Raw genomic sequence first — 8,697 nt, 5'->3', positions numbered from 1 at the left:
GTGCAACAATGGCAAATGGAGATTTCATCAAGATCGTGCGTAATTGAGCAACAAGACTTGTTCCATTCACCTATACAAGAGTGATAGAAATTCTGTTTTCACATTCCAAGGCCAGAAAACACGTGTTTGCACTGCTGCACATCATTGGAGGTGAGTTTTTGAGTTTGACTATTCATGAAATCAATTGGTGCTTCTTGTAGATCTTGCTTAGTAGATCATTCTGCAATTTGAACCGTTAATTTTGGTTGAGAAACAAGCAAGTTATGATGATTTGAAGTTTTGTGCTCAAATATGTTTTGATTCGAATCTCTTAAATCATGAGGAATTAGGCTTAATCAATTGTGGATTCGTGTTGTACGTAGTGAGACCTTTCCATTGATATAAAGTTTGTCCAATTTGGTGAACATTTGTTCTTGGACGTATGAATGTATGAATGTCATGAAGAACATGTGAGAAATTTCCAGAAATGGCACTTCGATCCAAATTTTGCGTACTGTACATGTCATTTGGTGTTTGCGCGCTGGATTTTTGAATAGGACCACCCTTCGATCCTTGCTGAAGACATTTCACATTTTTGCCTTGCCATTTATTTTCACATGCTTCACATGATTCCACATGCTTTCATTTCTTGTTTTTTATTTTTCTTCAACATTCAAAAAATCATATCTCCTAAAATATTAATCCAAATTGTTTGAAATTTTTTTCACCATGATCCTCATAATCTCTAATATTTTTTGGTGATTTTTGTGGAAATTGTGCACGTGTGGTTTTTTATGGCCTAGGGTTTGTTTAGATGTGTCCTTTGTTGCACCTTGCTTACTCTTTTGATCATGAAATGATGATACCTAATTGGAAATTCTTGAAACTTTGCATGCTCATTCTAGAGACCTTAATGGACATTTTCGTATATGGTTTGTGATTTTTGAGTTCCTGGATTGAGAGATATGACATGATCATTAGAGGTGTGACAATTTGTGTCACACCATTTCTTGTCTGACTTCATGAACTTTATTGCCATTCCATATGAACTTTAAATGAGCTGAAATTTTGCATGATGATGCTTAGGGATGTTAGGCTCACATGTGAATTTTTGTGGAATTTTAGGATGTGCTTCCTATTTGATTGAGAATTTCTCCCCTGTTTGACCAAATGTGGACCTTTTGTGAGTCATGATCTCATATGTTTTGTGAAATTCTGGTGGTTTATTGGATTGACTTGAAATTTGGCATGTGTATTATAGACATCTGGAAGTTTGCCATGGTTTTGGTTTCACTCATTTATCATGTTTGGTTTCTGTTTTATGATTGCTTGAAGTTGATGCATGATTTAATGCCTTGTATGAGCTTGTTTGAACTTGTGTTGACTTGATGAATTTAAATGACTTGCTTTCCTTGGTCCAAATAACCTGAAATTTGGTGTGTAGATCATGTTTTGAATTCTGTTTATCCATGAATTTTTTGGGAATTTATTGAAATGTTTGTGAATTGATTTGAGTTGAACCATTCTGTTTGGTCCTTTGAGGTTCTAAATTGCATGTTTTGTACTCTTTGCCTCATGAAATGATAATGGTTGATGATATGAATGTGGAACCACTTGGATTTGATTCTTATTTGATTGATCTTGATTTTGGATAAGTTTCATGTTCTGTTTTGGTTTTTTGCTTCCATTTTGACCCTAGTCTTGTACTAGTGGTTTGTGTTCTCACATTTGAGCTTTGTTTCAGGTCAAAGAGCACAATTGCTTATGCGTGATGATGTGCACTCAATGGGAGTTGGTCTATTGCTTGTTTATGAATAACTTTGAGTTTGTTTTGTAGGCATTGAGACTTGTACTTAGGCCTTGTGGATTGCACCTTTGTGCATTGACTGTTGTTTGACTGTATAGTTAACTGTTAACTTGTAGCTTGTCTGTTTGACTGTCTGAGCTGGATACTAATTGTGTTAGATTGATTTCAGGTACCTTAGTTGCTATAGTTCTTTTGAACTTGTGTTGGCTATTGCTTGGTTGCTTAACCAATAGAGGTATAACATTTCTTCTCCATGTAGTCTGGAAGACCTGACCTGTTACTTGGCCAGGCACCTGTCTGAAGTCCTCCTTAAGAGGCAATGCCTGTGCTTGTTTATTTTTGTCCCCAAGCAGGAAAAGACCTTGATTAAGGCAATTGGCAGATACAAGAGATGTGTAATCCATCTCCTGCTATTCTTGTTGAGTCATCCCTTTGCTCGCACAACTGGTGTTGATGCATTGTGGATCCTAACCCAAGATCCTTGTACAGTTGTACAGTTGAGTCAATGTCATAAGTGTAGAAGGGTTCCCACTTTCTGAACCCACACTTCTTTGTCTGAAGCTCTCCCTGGCCAGGGATAAGAGCTGTGAGGCACACCCCTCACTCCCATTTCATCTGGCTTCACCTTGACTCTCAATGTCAAGGTTAAGAGCTAACATCACCCTGATACAGTTGACTTGCAGTGGCAGTCTAACCCTTTGTTTGAGCCCACTTTGACTGGATATAGTGTGTGCTAATTGTGAATGTTTGCTTTGTTTTGATTATGCTTGCATGCTTTGCTTTGCCTGTTTAGGATTAGCTTGCTGCCTGTGCAAGTTAGGTAGCAACCTTGACTTAGGGATGATTTTGCATGATAACATCTAGGCTCGAGTTAGTCTCCCTAGTTGTGTCTCCCTCTGTTATCTGGTTAGGCTAGTCTTTCTCCCCTGTTCAGGGGAACTACGTCGCCCTGATCCTCATACCAGATGAGGTACGTAGGCAGGAGACCGTGCGAGGTCTCTCCGGGCACCCTTTTTCTTTTTGTGTGTGTTTGTTTGACAGTTGCTAGGCTCGAGTTCCCGACTCCTTAGTAGCTTGTTGCTTGTTTCTTCTTGTGTGTGTTAGGAGATGGATGTAAGCCCAGCCATTGGCATTCCGTATCCTATTGTTGTGTGCTTGGAGTCCGGTATAAGTCCATCAAGTGGCATCTGGTTTCCAGTGTGGGTTTGTTTGGTTCGGAAGCTGATGTAAGTCCAGCAATTGGCGTTCGGGTTCCATGTTTGCCTGCTTGTGTATTTGTTTTGATGTCTCAGCGTCTGTGCGTGTGTTTTGTTTCGGCGTGCGTGAGCCGAACTACGGTAGCTCTGATTCTCGTTCCAGACGAGATACGTAGGCATAGGATGCAATATCCTAGCGAGCCCTCTCCCCTCTTCTCCCACCTGTGTTGTGTGTGTGTGTGATGTTTGTTTTAGCAACCTTTTTCTTTCCTTTAGTGCGTGGATCCCGTCGAGTACGACGGATGCGTATTGTAACACCCTTCTAAAATACCCCAAATATTTAATTAAAATAACAATATGTCAATCAGAGTAACTATGCAATTAAGGGTGTCACACAATTATTTCACACCATTCACCATAATAACTGTCATGCTCTTTTATTAATTCAAAACATAAGCATTTGCATAATACGCAGCGGATAGAAATCTCATCAATCATGTAAAACATGTAACACATTACATGTAAAATTATTCAACAAAGTAAAAACATCCCATCCCGATGTTACATCTATCAGAGCACGACCCACTAAGGAGACTACACTAGACTCCAAGCACTAGCTTCTACTCAATCACTGCTCGTTACCTGAAAAATAGTTGTAAGGGTGAGTTCCTCAATCGATATAATAAGCATTATAAAATATCATGAAATGTTAAGTAATTTAACACATTTCATCACCCAAATCAGATTACACATTCAGCAACGGCAATATCAACTCAATCATACTCAACATCAACACAACACACAACACACAACACACGTATAATACTGGAATACATCCATTCATATTATACGCCATACATAAATTATGAAATGAGACTCCATGCATGCGGTACCGACTATTCGTGAACATATAGTTCAACCTCACCGATCAACTCCAGATACGGCTACCAAGCCCACTAGTCCCACTCATTTGAGACCTAGTGACTCACTCACTAATTCCTCACCATGGGAATTAGCTACCACCCCACGGGCCATGCTATGCACGCTAATCACCTAGCATGCAAACATCAACAACAGTCCATAATGACTAACTCACTAATTCCTCACCATGGGAATTAGCTACCACCATAAAGGCCACAATATGCACGCTAAATCACCTAGCAATGCAAAATCATCAACAATAATCCACAATGGACATATGCTCACACTCTAAGCCATAAACAGTCCATTCCCAATTGCATACATAATAGATACACTCACAGCATTATGCATACAATCATGCATCATCAACACATTTATCAAAACATCATATCATGTCAAATAATTAATCACCGTATTAGCACACTCTACTAATACCCCTACTGCTCAAAACAACGGGAATTAATCCCTAGTACATCATATGCCAATATAGGCCAACACCAATTATGCACACATTAATCAAATATTAATTTTTCACCTTTCCAACAGTGTTAACCGGTTAACGCCCTGGGTTAACCGGTTAACGCAACACAGAACACGCTTTCTGGCCATTTACAACAGTGTTAACCGGTTAACGCCCTGGGTTAACCGGTTAACGCAGACAGAACAGCAATTTCTCAGAAAACACAACAGTGTTAACCGGTTAACACCCTGGGTTAACCGGTTAACGCAAGACAGAAAGCTGTTCCTGCGCTAACACGAAGCAGAATGCAGAATTCTCCGCATTTTCCGCCGTTGGAGGACTTCCGGACCTCCGATTCCAATTCCGTAAAAAGCTACGTTTTCGGAAAATCACTACCCATCCAATTACAGATTCAATTTCAGTTTTAACACAACTTATCCATCACAATTTTTCAGCATTCAACATCCCAATTAGGGTCAAATCAACGGCTTATCACTACCCATTACATGTTAACCCATAATACCCATTAAACGACGATAAACTCCCCTTACCTGAGTTAATCCGGCGAATCTTTAAGCTTCAAGCTTTTCTCTTCTCCAACCTTCTTCCTCTTGCTCTGCCTCTTTGCCCTTTTCCTCTTTTCAGCCGCTTCTCTGTTTTTCACGTGAAAAACTTTCTTTTCCAAATGAGACTCTTTTTCTTATTTCCAACTTATATATATTTTCCAATAATTATTATTCCAATAATAATAATAATAATAATCCAATAATTCCAATTATTTAATTAAATTAATAAATATAATATTAACTTAAATTAAATAATTATCTTATTTTTATCGGGGTGTTACAACTCTCCCCCACTAAAAGAGTTTTCGTCCTCGAAAACATACCTCAAGCGAATAACTCTGGATAGGACTCCTTCATCTGACTCTCAAGTTCCCAAGTCACATTGCCACCTGCTGGTCCTCCCCAAGCTACCTTCACCAAGGCAATCTCTTTACCCCGCAACTGCTTCAACTCTCGATCCTCGATCCTCATAGGTGATGTTTCAACAGTCAGGTTATCTCTCACCTGTACATCATCCACTTGGACCACATGCGACGGATCAGGAATGTACCTCCTCAACTGAGACACATGAAAAACCTCATGCAAATTCGCAAGCGACGGCGGTAAAGCGATACGATAGGCTACCTCCCCTATCCTCTCCAAAATCTGATAAGGACCAATAAATCGAGGTGTCAACTTCTTCGACTTCAAAGCTCGACCAACCCCAGTTATCGGAGTAACACGAAGAAACACATGATCTCCCTCTTGGAACTCAAGTGACTTCCTCCTCTTGTCGTGATAACTCTTCTGACGACTCTGAGCAATTCTCATCTTCTCCTGAATCATCTTAATCTTTTCCGTAGTCTGTTGAACAATCTTCGGTCCAACCACAACACTCTCACCGGACTCATACCAACATAAAGGTGTCCGACATCTCCTACCATACAAAGCTTCAAACGGTGCCATATCAATGCTCGAATGAAAACTATTGTTGTCGGTAAACTCAATCAAAGGTAAATAACCATCCCAAGCACCTCCCTTTTCCAAAACACAAGCCCTCAAAAGATCCTCCAGTGACTGAATCGTCCTCTCAGTCTGACCATCGGTCTGCGGATGATATGCAGAACTCAATCTCAGCTTAGTTCCCAAAGCCTTCTGCAAACCTTCCCAGAACTTCGATGTAAATCTAGGATCTCTGTCCGAAACAATACTCGACGGAATACCATGCAAACTTACAATTTTCTCAATATACAACTCAGCCAATTTCTCTAACGAATAATCCATTCTGATCGGAATGAAATGAGCCGATTTTGTCAATCTGTCAACAATTACCCAAATAGCTTCAAAATTCTTACTTGTCCTCGGTAAACCAGAAACAAAATCCATACTGATACTATCCCACTTCCACTCTGGAATAGCCAACGGTTGCATTAGCCCGGACGGCTTCTGATGCTCAATCTTTGACTTCTGACAAGTCAAACAAGAATAAACAAAACTCGCAATTTCTCTTTTCATTCCCGGCCACCAAAATAACTTTTTCAAATCATGATACATCTTCGTAGCCCCAGGATGAATACTCAAGCCACTACGATGTCCTTCTTCAAGAATACTCTTCTTAAGTTCGGCAACATCCGGAATACACACCCGATTACCAAATTTCAAAACACCATTCTCATCAACTCTGAATTCACCACCTTGACCTTGACTCACTAGAGTCAACTTATCAACCAAAAGCACATCGGATTTCTGACCCTCTCTAATCTCATCCAGAATACCACTCGTTAACTTCAACATTCCCAATTTAACACTATTGTGAGTACTCTCACACACCAAACTCAAGTCTCTAAACTGCTCAATTAAATCCAATTCCTTAACCATTAACATAGACATATGCAATGATTTCCGACTCAATGCATCAGCCACTACGTTTGCTTTACCCGGATGGTAATTCAAACCAAAGTCATAATCCTTCAGAAATTCTAACCATCTCCTCTGTCTCATATTCAGCTCTTTCTGATCAAACAAATACCTTAAACTTTTATGGTCACTGAAAACCTCAAATCTTGACCCGTACAAGTAATGCCTCCATAACTTCAGAACAAATACCACGGCTGCCAACTCTAAATCGTGTGTCGGATAGTTCCTCTCATGAACCCTCAGCTGTCTCGAAGCATAAGCTATAACCTGCTTATTCTGCATCAACACACCACCCAAACCCAACAATGAAGCATCACAGTAAACCTCAAATGATTCCGACGGACTCGGTAATATCAGAATAGGAGCAGTAGTCAACCTTCTCTTTAACTCTTGGAACCCTTCTTCACATTTTGAGTCCCAAACAAACGCTTGCCCCTTTCTAGTCAACATCGTCAACGGTAATGCCAACTTAGAAAATCCCTCAATGAATTTCCTATAATAACCTGCAAGTCCAAGAAAACTCCTTATCTCAGAAACTGACTTCGGAGCTTCCCACTTAGATACCGCTTCTATCTTAGAAGGATCAACAACAACACCACCTCTTGAAATCACATGACCAAGAAAACTAACCTCTTCTAACCAAAATTCACATTTAGAGAGTTTAGCAAATAACTTCTTTTCTCGTAGAACTCCTAAAACCACTCTCAAATGCTCAGCATGCTCTTCTTCAGATTTCGAATACACCAAAATATCGTCAATAAACACCACAACAAACTTGTCTAGGTACGGATGGAAAATCCTATTCATATACTCCATAAATACTCCAGGCGCATTAGTCACACCAAAAGGCATTACAGAATACTCATAATGTCCATACCTCGTCCTGAAAGCAGTCTTCTGAATATCCTCAGTTTTCACACGTATTTGATGATACCCAGATCTCAAATCTATTTTGCTGAACACACTCGCACCAACCAACTGATCCATCAAATCATCGATCCTCGGTAAAGGATACCGATTCTTGATCGTCACCTTATTCAGTTGCCTGTAGTCCACACACAACCTCATAGTACCTTCCTTCTTCTTAACCAATAACACTGGTGCACCCCACGGTGACACACTCGGACGAATAAATTTCTTATCCAACAGATCTTCCAGCTGACTCTTCAATTCAGTTAACTCAACAGCAGACATACGGTACGGAGCCATCGATATCGGTCTAGTATCAGGTACCAAATCAATTGAGAACTCAACTTCACGCTCTGGCGGTAATTCATTCACTTCTTCCGGAAACACATCAGGAAAATCACACACCACGGCTAGATCGCAAATCACCAGTTTATCTTTAGCCTCCAAAGTCGCTAACAGCATAAACAACTCTGCCCCATCCGCTACTTCCTCATTCACCTGCCTCGCTGATAAAAACAATTCCTTTCCTTCCTCAATCTCAGGAAAGATCACAGTCTTATCAAAACAGTTGATATAAACTCGGTTAAACACCAACCATATCATACCCAGGATAACATCAATCTGCACTAATGGAAGACACACAAGGTCCATCCCAAAGTCTCTACCAAAAATACTCAAAGGACAATTCAAACGAATTGAAGTAGTAGTCACTGAACTCTTCGCAGGAGTATCAATCACCATACTACCATACATTTCAGATATCTCCAATTTAAGTTTCACAACACAATTCAAAGATATAAAGGAATGAGTAGCACCTGTGTCAATAATAGCTACAAGAGGAAAGCCATTAATATAACACGTACCTCGGATCAAACGATCATCTGCAGAAGTCTCAGAACCCGATAAAGCAAAGACCTTGCCTCCCGACTGATTCTCTTTCTTCGGCTTAGGACACTGTGGACT

This window comes from Lathyrus oleraceus, chromosome 5 (assembly GCF_024323335.1).
Source record: "Lathyrus oleraceus cultivar Zhongwan6 chromosome 5, CAAS_Psat_ZW6_1.0, whole genome shotgun sequence".
Classification (NCBI taxonomy): Eukaryota; Viridiplantae; Streptophyta; class Magnoliopsida; order Fabales; family Fabaceae; genus Lathyrus; species Lathyrus oleraceus.
Note: the sequence above shows the minus strand (reverse complement) of the source record.